This window comes from Lynx canadensis, chromosome D1 (assembly GCF_007474595.2).
Source record: "Lynx canadensis isolate LIC74 chromosome D1, mLynCan4.pri.v2, whole genome shotgun sequence".
In the NCBI taxonomy this organism is placed as follows: Eukaryota; Metazoa; Chordata; class Mammalia; order Carnivora; family Felidae; genus Lynx; species Lynx canadensis.
Genome location: NC_044312.2, coordinates 9,781,557 through 9,796,051, shown reverse-complemented (window position 1 = coordinate 9,796,051; position 14,495 = coordinate 9,781,557). Strand labels below are relative to the sequence as shown.

The following is a 14,495-nucleotide window of genomic DNA, read 5'->3' as shown; positions in this document are numbered from 1 at the left end:
AATTATACACAAAAACCCTACAGTTTGCCATTTTAAGTGTACGATTCAGTGGTATTAATTATTTTTGCAAAATTGACCTACGCATTTTGTAAGTTGAAGGGTGGTTCGATGCATTTCTGTGTTGGCCTGTGATCACAGCAGTAGCATCAACTAACACCGTTATCGTGTCACATGGTCATTATTTCTCTTTTCTGTTGACAATGCCATTATCTATTTTGAAACCTTTGCATCACCCCAAACTGTTCATCTTTTATTTTTTTTTTTTGAAATGAGGGAAATCACAGTTATGTTTGTATACCGATGGAAATGATCTCTTACCTGGAAACTGGTCATGTAGGAGAAAGGAAGGAATTGGTGGAGCAGGTGCCCTTGATGCGGGTGAGAGAAGATGTTTCAAACAGACAGGCAGCAGGTAGATTGTCTCTCAGTGATGGAGATGTTCTGTATCCACACTGGCCAACATGAGAGCCACGAGCCATATGCAGCTATGAAGCATTTGAAATGGGACTACTGTGGATGAGGAACTGAATTGTTAATTTTGTTTAATCTTAATTTAAATAGCCACACATAGCTGCTAGATAGAGGATAGTAATAGGCAGCAGGTGGGTGTGATAATGGGTATCTGGCAGCTTTCCTCTGATGGCCTCTGGTTTCTCTGTGCAGTAGGAAGTAGGATTATCAGATGAGAAGGGAGTTTGTGGGGATGAGGTGTTCAGGATTTGAGGAGAGGGAAATAATTGAGAGTAGGAAACAAAAGGAGCTTGAGAAATACAGTATGATTGGAAGACGGGGTAAAGAACCCACCTGAGTTTAAGCTGCAGCCCCTGTGGTTGCTTGTTGGTGCTCTGGTGATAATTTACATACCATCAAATCCACCTACTTTAAGTGTACATCTCAATAATTATTAAATTTAGCAAGTTGTGGGTATATGAATGGGATTATATAATATGTGGGGTTCTGTATCTGCCTTCTTTGACTTTGCATGTTTTGGAGATCGATTCATGTTATAGCAAGTATCAGTTGGTGTCCCTTTTTGTGCCCGAATACTACTCCATTTATGGATATAACTATTTTGTTTACCTCTTCCCCAGTTGATGGATATTTGGGTTGCTTCTACTTTTTGGCTATCATGAATAATGCTGTTGTGAATGATTATGCACACATTTTTGTGTGCAGGGTTGGAGTTTAGCCAAGAAAGTTCAGCAAAGCATGAAGGGGCAGGGGAGTTGAGTTTGTGTGGGGGAGTGGTCATGGCCTTAAGTTAGGCGAGGAGGGGTGGGGGGTGCTGAGGGAGTGGAGGGCCATGAGAGGTGGTGGGGTCTTGGGTTGATACTCACATGTGGTCAGAATTGGAGTAGTAATGGGAGAGAGCTGGCAGGAGAAGCAGCAGTGATGGTGTGAACTCTCTGCATCACACGTGTTCTTCGTTATTGTTATTCGATACAGTACTTGGGGTAGGTTGCTGTGGTGCCTTCTATTTTGAGTTGAGAAAACTGTGACAGCCTGAGATCTGGCCCTGGGAAGATCTCCAGCTTGGAGGGGACAGCGCATTCCCAGCAGGCTTCCCATTAGCAGAGGACACTGAGTGGTTCACAAATAGTGACAGCAGTACGCTGACCACAGAACGAACTCTGTTTGTAGCAAAGGGGACAAGGGCGTATTTTAAGGTAAGTTTTTTTTCCCTTTTGGTTTTGAGGGTTGACATGAGAAGATGTGCCCATCTTCCCATTTCCCCTTTCGATAGCACACGCACCCTGCAGCTGGTGCACATAGACTGAAAGCCTTCGGGACAAGGCAAAGACACCATGCTCATACAGTTCTCACTAGAGACTTTGAAATCTTCTGAGGGAAGAGCAAAAGGTGTTGGTCACTTCCCCACCTGTCTTGTGATGAGCAGTGACTGGAGATACTTGCACGGCCACACAAGTGCTGTGGCTCCTCTGTCTTCACCACCCTCCTCATCCTTTCCCAGAGACGCTGCTTGCTGTTCCCCGCTGAGCGTTCTGCTTCCCTCACAAGCTCAATGTTAAGGGCAGAAACAAAGCATAATCGGTTCAATTTGATAAACATTTATCACACACCTTGTGCATCCTAGATTTGAGATTGTGTGCAGAGAAGACGGCTGCCTTGGGGACTTTGGTACATCTGGGGAGAAACACTACACCAGAGAAGTGCCATGGAGGCGTAGAAGGGATGGGCAATTCCAAAAAGGCTCGGGTGGGAGAGGCTGAGGAAGATCCCAAGAGGAGGTGACGTGAGGATTGCATTGGTGATAGTGTGGGTGGCGGACTGGAAGGAGGGAAAGTTGGTGGCACAGAAACAGGATAGGAGACTATTCTGGTTGGCTAGATGAGAGGCAGCGAGGGTGTGAACTCGACTGCCGAGGACTGATAGACTCAGGAGATATGTAGTGTCTGGAAGATGAGGTCAGAATTTTTCTCAGTATCGCACAGCTTTCCCCAGTGGCCTCTATCAAGCTTTTAACATTTTCCTTTGCTGTATTAGAAGCGCAGTACTAGTCATTGTTGGGGATTGCTTGCTGTGGCTGGGCTGGTCCCTGAGCAGAAGGTTTTGCGAGTTTGAGCACAACTTGCTGGAGAGACAGACCTTAAGCTTATAGGGCATCTTGTTTCTCCTGTTGGTGGGTGGTGGGTGGGTCCCTGCTGCTGCTGCATTTCCCCTCCGCACGCCTGCCCAGCTCACCCATCACACCGCTAGTGCAGGGGGAGGGAGGGAGCTGACTGGGGAATGCCTTCTGGGGTTTTTCACTTCCCATAAATTGTACTCATTTCCCATAAATTGGCATTCTCTTCATGATGATATGCTGAAAAAGAAGAAAATCTGTTGGTTTAAGAACTGAAAAGGTACAGTTCACTTGAAGGTGTGCAGAATGTGGTGAAAAGAGCAAGGGGTCAGATGACAGGTACATTTAATCCTGGTTGCCCGCTACTTTATGGGGGTGTAGTAAGGATCAATTGAGAGCGCAAATATGAAAGTATTTGTAAATTCTAAAGCATTATGTAAATGTCAGGCCTTTCCATTAATTAGCAGGCAGTATAGTGTTCCAAAATTATGCTGATTATTCTCTCTCAGACAGCACTTCCCAGTATACATTGATCTAACCGCAAAAACAGTGGGATCCCACCGCCTAGTTTTGCCACAGCAATTTATAACTGTCAACACCATGACATCTCATGTTGCTGACTTGGGACAATTAAGTTGGACTGTCAGAGGCTGTGGGCCCCAGAGATAACGTGCTGAGGTGGTGTCTGAAATGCTTGTAGGAGCTTGATCCTGGATGCCTTCCCGCCTGTTCACTGGGGATGTTACATTTCCTCTTTTGCTGCTTGAGACCGTGGTTTGTGTATGGGAGCAATTTCTGTAACAAGGAGAAATACAGTACCATCTGCACCAAATGGCCACTCATGTCTTAGACCCTAGACTGGATGGGGCTGTAGGCCTAACTGTTCTCTAGCTCTTTCTGAGGAAAGGAGGTTTTAATAAGTCTGTGACTTACTGCCAGGTCATCTTTTAGAAATGTAAGATTATCTTAGATGTTTAAATCCCTAAAACTGAAATCTGCTTCCTTTATATTTATAGTTGACTTTGAGATCAATTTTTTCTTTCTTCCATTATCCATCTGTCTGTCTGTTCATCTGACATGCATCCAATCAGATATTTTTTAAACACTGTCAGGCACTGTCATGGATCTTAGGTATATAGTGACAAACAGTACACACACCTTACAATATAACAGGGAGGCTACCATTGAACAAAAAACCATCCAGATCAATATATAATTACAACCTGTGTTAGCTGCTTTAAAGGAGAGTTCAGGGCACTATGGGAGAAGGAGTCAGCAGAAGGAGGCACCTGGAGACTCAGAGCCAGCTGGTTAGGCAGGTTTGGAAATCAGGAGACAGTATGTCTCTGTCACGGAGCTAGATTTTTTAAGTGATGTGAAAGAAGTAATTAGACACAGATTTTGCCCTTTAAATAACTTACAACTTGTGTAGTTATACATGCAAAAACAACTTGAAAATAGTATTAAGACCATAGAAAGGTACCAGGTTGTAACGCTAGACCTTCTAAGAAAGGAGAGGCCTGTCTGTGGAGGTAGGAGTATACTGAGAAGCTTCCCGGAGGACGTGGTTTCTGAGCTGAGGCTTAAAGGAAAAGGAGGATTTGTACCGGTGGTAAAGAGGGCAGCACCACTTCCATAATTCACGGAGAAGAAATCATGAGTGCAAGTGGAAAGATAAAAAGAAGCCTTTTGGATGAAACGCCTGAGGGTTTAGTCAAGAAAAATTTAATTGACCTCTTTCACTGGCTTAAATTGGCTTTTAGGTAAAGTGATCTGTAATAGATCATCCAAATCCAAATGCTCTTGAAAATTAAAGGTGTCCTGTCCTGGGCAAATCAAGACGTATGGTTTATTTAATGTGACCAGAATACAGGGCTTGCCCCAAAAAGCAGGATGAGGAATGGAGCATGTATGGTTCCTTTGCCCCATAGTCATGTTTACTGTGGATTTTCCCATAGTTAAGTTATTTGACTTAATCTGCTGACCCTCCTTGGTATTGTAGCCTAGGTTAGGTCTCAGCCATCTGCAAGGGAAACAGCCTGGGTAGTTTGAAGACCGTACGGGCACATCAGAATACCCTCCTGGGTGGAGACTCAGCTCCAGGGGGAGGTAGCTTAAAGATGATTAGAACGATATGGTGACTGGTATAAATTTAGACATTCTGAGTATCTGTGAATACATGGGCTTGTTTTCCGTGGAAATGGTTGGAAGATAAGTAAGGCCTTTACTGTTGGGCTAGTGAAGAATGACTCCGTAAAGAGGACTAAATGTGCTTAGCCCGTTTGGGTGAATGGCAGTCCAGATGTCCATTCTTTACCAACAGGCTGCTTCTCTGCTTTATGAGAGGCCTAGAGATCCCAGAACCTGTTAGTCTGAGATGGGACCCAGGCCTAAGATCTTAACCATTTTCTATTGTCCCCCCGCCTTGCTTACAGCTGGTACCAAGCTGTGCCTTCCTCTCCTCTCCCTGAGTTGGCCATGTCTGCGTCTGGCTAGTTTTATCAGGCTTTCTCTGACTCCTAGGATATGGAATCTAAACTAGTCAACAAGATCACTTTTTAAACCAGACACATTTGTTACTCTATGGCCATCTCATATTACATACTTTCTAAAATAAGAGAGGATTTTTTTTCCTTCTTTGAAGCATGATATAATTGCTGCTTGTATAAAATAGCTCGACAAGTGGGTGGATGTAATGCCTACTCTGAGATTCCCCAGAGAGGAGTGAAGGGAGAGTGTTGGAATAAACTACCGGCTCAATGGTGGGCTCCTCCTAAGTGTGGTGTAGGAGTCTGGTGGGAAGTGCCTCTCCAGGATGTTGGAGCTGGCCTCCTGCACACCAGGGCCTGCCTGTGTGTGGCTTTAGAAACAAGCTGGGAGGCCCTGTCACTGCTTCACGCGGCTGCTTTCCGCCCACACTTTCCTCCTTTGTTATAGGTCCCTTTTGTCTGGCTGCTTTGCTTGAAACCTTTGGTTTTTGGATTATGAGATTTCCTTCTTCCTTGTTTTGGATGTGTTAGCCTCATCTAACTGAATTTTAGGTTTGCCTGATGACGGGCTGGGGATAATTTGGGGAGACTTAAAAAGGGCAGGATTTCAAAGCCCTGCAAATGTATAGTTCTAAAAGAAGAGATGCAAGTCGGGAGTTGAAAGTTAACCCCCTCGGGCCCGGTAGGAGAGGGGCCTTCCCTAGTCCTGATAGCCTCTGCTGTGTGTGTTCTTTCAATGCCCAGCACAGGATTCTCAGTGGCCACTGAGGTTTACCTGTTGTGGAGATTGTTTACTGAGACTATGAGTCTTCTTTTAGCCTCCAAGTAGAAGTGAATACAGCAGCCCTGAGGCCTGAAGAGGCCATGACACCTGTATCCATTTTGGTCCTGTGTGGTAGTCTGGTTGATGGCAGCCATGGTGTCCTCTGTCCCTAACCCCAGCATAAGCAGAACTGTTTATTTCTGGGAGATCATAGAGAATCACTGCAAAGGGCAAATTAGTTGGAAGCCCTTGTTCTAGTTGTGGTGGTGTAACAAATCATCCTAAGCTTAGCAGTATGAAAGAATAGCACTTACTGATTATTGTTTTCTCTCATGTTCTGGAGTTGACTGGGCTCAGCCAGACAGTTCTTCAGCTGCTCAGAGTTCTTTATGCATTGGCCATCAGACGGTGGTTCAGGCTGGATGGAGGCGTTGGGAAGGCCTTCTCAAATGTCTAGCAGTTGATGCTGGCTAGATCGCAGCTTGGGCTGTTGGCCAGGACATCTACATGTGGCTTTACCATGTGGCCCACGCTTCTTCGCAGCATGGTGGCTGGCTTCTAAAAGCTAGTATCTCAAGTGATATAACGTTTTTGATGACCTAGTCTTGGAATTCATACAGTGTATCACTCTTGTCTCATTCTGTTCATAGACAGCAAGCCATTCGAATAACCCAAGTTTGAGGGGAGAGGAATTAGGCTTTCCCTATTGGTGGGAGAAATATCAAAGGATTTATGGACGTGTTTTAAAACCATCACAGCTCTTTTGATGCCATTCTTCATCCAAATTGAATAGTTGTTGAAATTTTGCTTTTTAAAGGAGACGTCTTGTGCAAGAGACCTGTGGTGCACAAAATAGCCCAGCAGGCTGTTCATCTGCAGCTTTGTGCTACCCAGATGGAAAGGGAGACTACACCCTATGGCAGAATTTGGTTTCAGGCCAACACTTTGACATGCTTCAGATGATGTTCAAGTCCTTGGGGTAGAATTAGTTCTTCCTCCCAGTCAGTAACTGAAGTGCTCTGGTCTTTTCCCCACCCATCAATCATGGTCGTACCTCCAGCTCCTTCATCTGTGTCAAGAATACTGAGAAATCGTAAGGAAGAAGAGATCAGAGTTTCTGAACTTGTGCGATTCTTGGTAGTTCATTGTTCTCAATACTTTTTGTTTCTTTATCAGTTCTTGGCCTTTCCTTTTTGTTTGGTTTTGTGTTATCTTCTCCCAGATACTTAGCTGAGACTTTCATCTGGCAGAGCTACCCCAGGCTAGCTTTGGTTTCAGAACACAGCAACATTTTCCTCATTGTAGTCTTGAGCTGTTTATCATTGAGATCTGCTGACATTTTAAGAAGGACAAACCTTTGTGTGTGTGTGTGTGTGTGTGTGTGTGTGTGTGTGTGTGTATTTCTGAAGCTCGGAGAGTGTGCTTCCTGTTGTTGTGAAATTCGTTCTCTAGAAAGAGACTGTGTACCGACCATCGGTGCTCCAAGTCCATACTATAGAGACTCTCAGATTTGAAAAGTATATACAGTCTTTCAGGACTGCCACTGCTTTTAACTGGCTTAGACCAAGCAGCTGGTCTCATCAGAGGTCTTAACTCTGAGTTCCTTGAGAGTTAGAAACCACAACTCTTACTGAATCTCTGTAACTCCTAGCACATAGTAAGGTCTCAGAAAAATATTTATCCATTATTTGATGAATTTCATTTTCTTTTTCTTTTTTTTTTTAGTTTGATTTGGCACACGATGTTGCATTAGTTTTCAGGTGTACAAGTTCACGCTTGGATAAGGTCATACGTTATTTCTACTTTGACCACAGGTGAAACTGCCATCTGTCACCATACATCACTATTACAATGTCATTGACTGTGTCCTTATATTGTGCCTTTTATTCCTGTGACTTATTTATTCCATAACTGGAACCCTGTATCTCCCACTCAGCTTCACTCGTTTTGCCTATCCCCTTTACCCACCTTCCCTCTGGCATCCATCAGTTTATTCTCCATATTTATAGGTCAGATTCTGCTTTTTGTTTATTCATTTGTTTTATTTTTTAGATTGGTCATATAAGTGAAATCATATGTTATTTGTCTTTCTCATTCTGACTTACTTCACTTAGCATAGTACCCCCTGGGTCCATCCATGTTGTCTCAAATGGAACTGTCTCCTCCCTTTTTTGTGGCTGTGTAACATAGTCCATTGTGTAAATCCACATCTCTTTTTAAAAATGAAATTAATTTTAATTCCAGTATAGTTAACACATGGTGTTAGATTACTTTCAAATGCACAATATGATCGTGATTCAGTAATTCTATATATGACTCATTGCTCATCACAGTAAGTATGCTCTTAGTCCCCAGCACCTATTTGACCCATCCCCCACCTCCCCTCTGGTAACCATCAGTGTGTTCTGGATAGTGTTAAGAGTTTATTTCTTGGTTTGTGTGTCTCTCTCTTTTCCTTTGTTCATTTGTTTCTGAACTTCCACATAAGAGAAATCATGGGGTATTTGTCTTTCTCTGACTGACTTATTTGTTTAGCATTATACCCTCTGGCTCTATTCATGTCATCAGAAATGGCAAGATTTCATTGAAGTTTACTCTTTTTTTTTTTTTTTTTTTTAATTAGAGCATGTGAGTGGGGTAGAGGGGAAGTAGGAGAGAGAATGAATCTTAAGCAGGCTCTATGCTCCGCTCAGAGCCTGATGTGGGACTCAATCCCATTACCCTGGGATCATGACCTGAGCTGAAATCAAGAGTCAGATGCTCAACCAACTGAGCCACCCAGGCGCCCTGGCAAGATTTCATTTTCATGGCTGAATAATATTCCCTTGTGTATATATGCAACACATGTTCTTCATCCATTCACCTGTCAGTGGACACCTGGGCTGCTTGCATATCCTGGCTATTGTAAACCATGCTATAGTAAACTTAGGGGTGCATGTATCTTTTTGAATTAGTGTTTTTGTTTTCTTTGGGTAAATACCCAGTAGTGGAATTACTGGATCATATGGTATTTCTATTTTTAATTTTTTGAGGAACCTCCATACTATTTTCCACAGTGGCTGCACCACTTTACTTTCCCACCAATAGTGCATAATGATCTCTTTTTCTCCACATCCTTGCCAACACTTGTTTTTAGTGTTTTTTATTTTAGCCATTCTGACCGGTGTGAGGTGACATGTCATTGTGGTTTGATAAGGCATTTCCCTGATGACGGGTGATGTTGAACATATTTTCCTGTGTCCCTTAGCCATCTGGATGTCATCTTTGGAAAATATTTATTCAGGTCCTCTGCCCCTTTTTAAAATTGTTTTTTTTTTTTTTTTTGATGTTTAGTTATATGAGTTTTTTATATATTTGGGATATTAACTCCTTATCAGATACATCATTTACAAACATCTTCTCCCATTCCATAGGTTGCCCTTTTGTTTTGCTGATGATTTCCTTTGCTGTGCAAAAGCTTTTTATTTTACTGTAGTCCTGATAGTTTATTTTTGTTTTTGTTTCCCTTGCCTCAGGAGACCTATCTAGAAAAATGTTACTACAGCTGATATCAGAGAAATTACTGCCTGTGCTCTCTTCTAGGATTTTCATAGTTTCACATCTCAGATTTAGATCTTTAATCCATGGTGAGTTTATTTTTGTGTATGACATGAGAGAGTGGTCCCGCTTCCTCTTTTTGCATGTATGTATCCAATTTTCTCAGCATCATTTGTTGAAGAGACTGTCTTTTCCCCATTGTATTTTCTTGACTCCTTTGCCAAAGATTGACTGTATAAGCGTGGGTTTATTTCTGGGTTTTCTATTCAGTTCCATTGATTTGTGTATCTGTTTTTGTGCCAGTACCATACTGTTTTGATTACTGGAACTTTGTAGTGTAACTTGAAGTCTGGAATTCTGATTACTCCACTTTTGTTTTTCTTTATCAAGATTGCTTTGACTATTTGGGGTCATTTGTGGTTCCATACAAATTTAAGGATTATTTGTTCTAATTCTATGAAAAATGCTGTTAGCATTTTGATAGGGATTGCATTGAATCTGTAAATTGCTTTGGGTAGTATGGACATTTTAACAGTGTTAATTCTTCCAATACATGAACCTGGTAGATATTTCCATTTGTTTGTATCCTCTTCAGTTTCTTTGATCACGGTTTTATAGTTTTTTGGATGTAAGTCTTTTTCTCCTTGACTAAGTTTATTCCTAGGTATTTTATTATTTTTGATGCAGTTGTAAATGCTGTTATTTTCTTAATTTCTCTTTCTGCTACTTTGTTATTAGTGTATAGCAATGCTGTAGATTTCTGGGTATTAATTTTATATCCAGCCACTTTACTGAACTTATTTATTACGCTAGTAGTTTCTTGGCAGAGTTGTTAGGATTTTCTGTGTACAGTATCATGTCACCTGCAAATGGTGAAAGTTTTACCTCTTCCTTACCAATTTGGATGCCTTTTATTTTTCTTGTCTGGTTGCTGTGGCTAGGACTTCCAGTACTGTGTTGAATAAAAGTGGTGAGAGTGGACATTTTTGTCTTATTCATGATCTTAGAGGAAAAGCTCTGTTTTTCACCATTGAGAGTGATACTAGCTGTGGGTTTTTTTTTCCTTATTTTTCTCTCCCTCTCGCTTTTTTTTTTGTTGAAATTTTAAGGTCAGTTTATTAAGCTGAATGATGAGAGCTGTCAGATGAATATTCTCTTGAAAAGTATTTTTTCTCAGAGTAAAAGATCAACACCTCAGCACAGCCACAGATACTGTGGCAGTCTGGGCTCTCTGCAGTTAGGGATAGTCCACTCGTCTGTCAGATCAGTGTCTTCTGGGTCAGCACGATTGTAGTCTGACTCATCTTTGTCATCCTTGTCATCCTCTGGCTCCAAGTCCTCCATTTCCTGCGAGGTTCATCCGCCTCTACTGCTTGCAGCATCTTCTGAAAACTGGGTATCAGATGTGTCAAGATGATGATCTGTTTCAATGTTTCAAATAGCTGTTTCCCACTTAATTTATTCTTGCCTGCTCATTCTCCTTCTTGCATTCATTTCTTTTTAATTTCTAAGAGTTCTGCATCAAACTTGGCCTTCCAACTTCTCATTTGTAACAGGAGTGCCATGAAATAATTGCCTTTCAGCTTTGTCTGCTTATTTTTCTGTTTTGTTTCCTCTCTTCCAGTTTCTTTTTAAATGTTTATTTATTTTGAGAGAGGGAGCATATGTGAACTGGGCAGGGGCAGAGAGAGAGAGAGAGAGAGAGAGAGAGAATATCCCAAGCAGGCACTGCATGGTCAGTACTGAGCCCAATGCGGGCCTGGAGCCCATGAGCCATGAGACCGTGACCGGAGCCAAAATCAAGAGTCAGATGCTTAACTAAATGAGCCCCACTGGCGCCCCTTTTCTGGTTTTTATTTGATCTGTTTCATTTAGTTTTTCTCACACAGCTGTCCCTAAAGATCATCACCATACCATGGTTTCCTTCTGCCTGTAATGCTAATTGTGTTAAAATGTCTGAGCCATCATTGTCTTGTAGATTTTCTTGGGAGATTATTTCATAGAGGGGCTTCATCTAGGTATTTTTAACTGTATGTTAACTTGAGGGATAGCCTGGACAGTTTCTTCATTTTCTCAGGCCTCAGATGTCAGAGTAATGGTGAAACTGGGTGGATTTTCTGATACTACTGGTTAATGACACTCTCAAGCTGCTCTCCACTCATCCCCTTCCTGTCCTCACAGCACAGCTGTACTGCTGGTGAGAGAGAACATGAACAGAACTGGGGCTTGAGGGGGTAGCTGAGAGACCCTTGCCTGTGAAAGGAGTCGGGGTGGATGGACTCGAGAGCCTCCAGCTCATTGTGCTCTGCTGCTCCTCCATAGTCGGTCAGCGTGGCCTCGCTGCTGCCCACGGACCACCCAGCCACCCAGGTAGAATGCTGCAGTGGAGGCCGCAGTGCACCTCGAGAGCTGGCAGCGGCTGGGTGGGTGCAGGTGCCGAATCCCCGGCTGGGAGGCCCTGGGCCTAAAGCCAGGTCGGGCCTGCTGAGCAACAGCCCCACGTGGGCCTCCGCCTTGCAGTGGGGTCTTCATATATGGCCTTCATTGTGTCAAAGGATTTTTATCTCTAAACCCACTCTGTTGGGAGTTTTCATCATGATTGGATGTTGAATCTTATCAGTTGCTTTCTCAGCAACTATAGAGATGATCATGTGCTTTTTTTCATTTTGGTGATGTGGTATATCACATTGATTGATTTGTGAATATTGAACCATCTTTGCATCCCTGGAATAATCCTCTACCTAACGTGGCTTCCTATGTTACTTACTAGTTCTCACGTAGAAATAGCCCAAAGGAGGTCCAAAGAGGAGAGACAGAAACATTTTTGAACACTGAGTAGTGTCTTCTGCACAAGAATGGTGCGTGTAGCATATAATACCTTCATATCTAAGTAGCCATCAAACAGAAAACAGATGAGTGTAGAGCATTTTCCCAGCACCTTGGTGGGACTAAAGGTCAGAAAATGGCCAGTTGCCTAATACCAGTTCTTTCTCAGTCCCCTCATTCTGAATTTTTGTCTAAAGGTGACTATCAAGAGGTTATGGTATCATGTCAAGTGACTGACCAGGGCCATGAATCAGTTGTACACCAGTCTTGAAGTGCTGTGAGTACACTTTGTGTCTCAGTGAATTTGCAGATCATGATATGGATCTTTGGAGGTTGCAACTGGGAATAGATCTATTTATTGAGTGTCAAGGGTCTCTTGGACACGCCTGCTGGAAATAAAGTTTCATTCAGTAAATCTTACATTAACAGAGACCTGGAGAGGTTACTTGACCTTTTGCATTAATGTTTTCTTTGCTAATATGGATGCCCTCTACATGTCAGTTGTGCTGGAACATCCCATGGGCCATCATAGCTTCTGCCCTCCCCCACCCTCCTACTGTAGGCCCCTGCTTTGTTTAGACCAATCTGATGTCTTTAGGACTGAATTGTTTGGGAAGAGAAGAGAAAAAAAAAAGCTTTGTATTATTTTTGATAATTGCTTTTTCTTTTAGAAGATGAATATTGCCTGAAGTGAGGGAAGTGAGAGTAGATGCTCACATTTAAGAGGCAGGGCATAGTCATTCTTTCACCCACAGAAGAGGATTTACTGAGTTCTTCCTGTGGTACCATCCTAAAAACTGGAGACTGAGCACTTAGATGAAGTTCTGTCTTCAAGAGGCTGGTGTTCTAGTGGAGTATGGCACCCAGCACATAACTCCTGTGTCCATCTCTCTTACTGGGAAAAGAGATAAATGTCTACTCCACAGTACTGACTAAACATTAGTGTCCCTCAACCCATTTCCTACTTAAGAGTATCAAAGAACTGTCACATTTTAAAAAAATATTTATTTTTGAGAGAGACAGACAGAGTGTGAGTGGAGTACGGGCAGAGAGACAGGGAGACAAAGAATCTGAAGCAGGCTCCAGCTCTGTGCTGTCAGCCCAGAGCCAGAAGAAGGGCTCGACCCCACAAACTGTGAGATCATGACCTGAGCCAAAGTCAGATGCTTAACCAACTGAGCCACCCAGGTGCCCCAGAACTGTTACATTTTTGATGCATACCAGCTTTTTGATAAGCTCTTAAATTGCTTGATATGGGACTGTAGGTTGAGGGTGGCTAAAATTAAACCTTGATGGGATTCTGAGATCTCTTCAGAACTAGAGATAGCTGTGAACGGCCCACTCTACTGCAGAAAATCAGTCACTGAAATATGAACTGAGTGCAGGAGAGCAAGAGATGGAGACCAAGAGAGGAAGCCAGCTTTAAAAAAGAACTGGTGATGTATTTAGACTATAGGTTCACGGGGATATTGATGTTTGGATGGATGGATGGATAGATAAAAATAAAAGAGAAAACCTGAGGACTAGGACGTTTTGTTTTTAACGTGAAAAATTGACCCAGCATTTCATCTATGCCTGTTGAACTGTCAGGCAGTCTTCCATTGACGTCAGCAAGGGCAGATTGAAATCTCCATGGCAGAGCGTGGCCTGGCCCTGATAAATAGGGCTGGTAATTGAATTAGAAAACATTCTGAGCTGTCAGCTAATTATGCTATTCAGGCAATTGCTTTGTCCACATCTATTTCATCCTTGAATTGCTTGAGTGACTTTCTCACTGGGAGAGGGGAAGTCGGCTTCCATGACTGAGGCACGTATTTTGTGTCTCCCTAAATTATGCTTCCTGTGCTTCCCGAGGGCAATACTTTGGCGTTTCACATCATTACAGACATTGTTGTAGGAGTTTTGATAGACATTAGTTTTGTTCTCATTTGCATTTCAGTCTGATCTTTGTTTCCAGGTCTGTGAGTGTACACACACACATTATTCCAGTGCTCAACTGCTCTTTTCTTTCACAAAGGCAAATAACCAATTTGATTTCCCTTTTTCCAGCAACACTAAAACAGTTCAAAATGACCCAGTCGTGCTTAACATATTAAAACTGTTGATGGTAAGAAATTTAGAACAGCAGCTATAGTGGTAGAAGTGAAGAATTCAAGCCAACTTGTCTTTGAGTGTAAAAAAAAAAAAAAATCATTATACACATACAGAGGTGTGTAGATTGACTGTTCATCTTCTAGAAGATAGTAGTGGCTGTAGATATGAAAGGTAGACAGTGCTCTTAAAGACTACAAGCAGA

At 42.5% G+C, this 14,495-nt stretch overlaps 1 protein-coding gene and 1 pseudogene across 3 annotated transcripts in view; one reads left to right on the top strand and one right to left on the bottom strand.

Moving 5' to 3' along the window:
• The window catches only part of ALG9 (ALG9 alpha-1,2-mannosyltransferase), a 99,092-nt gene that overhangs the window by 68,898 nt on the left and 15,699 nt on the right, over positions 1-14,495 (top strand). The gene's annotated exons all lie outside the window — the stretch shown is intronic.
• LOC115525272 lies at positions 10,568-11,290 on the bottom strand (annotated as a pseudogene).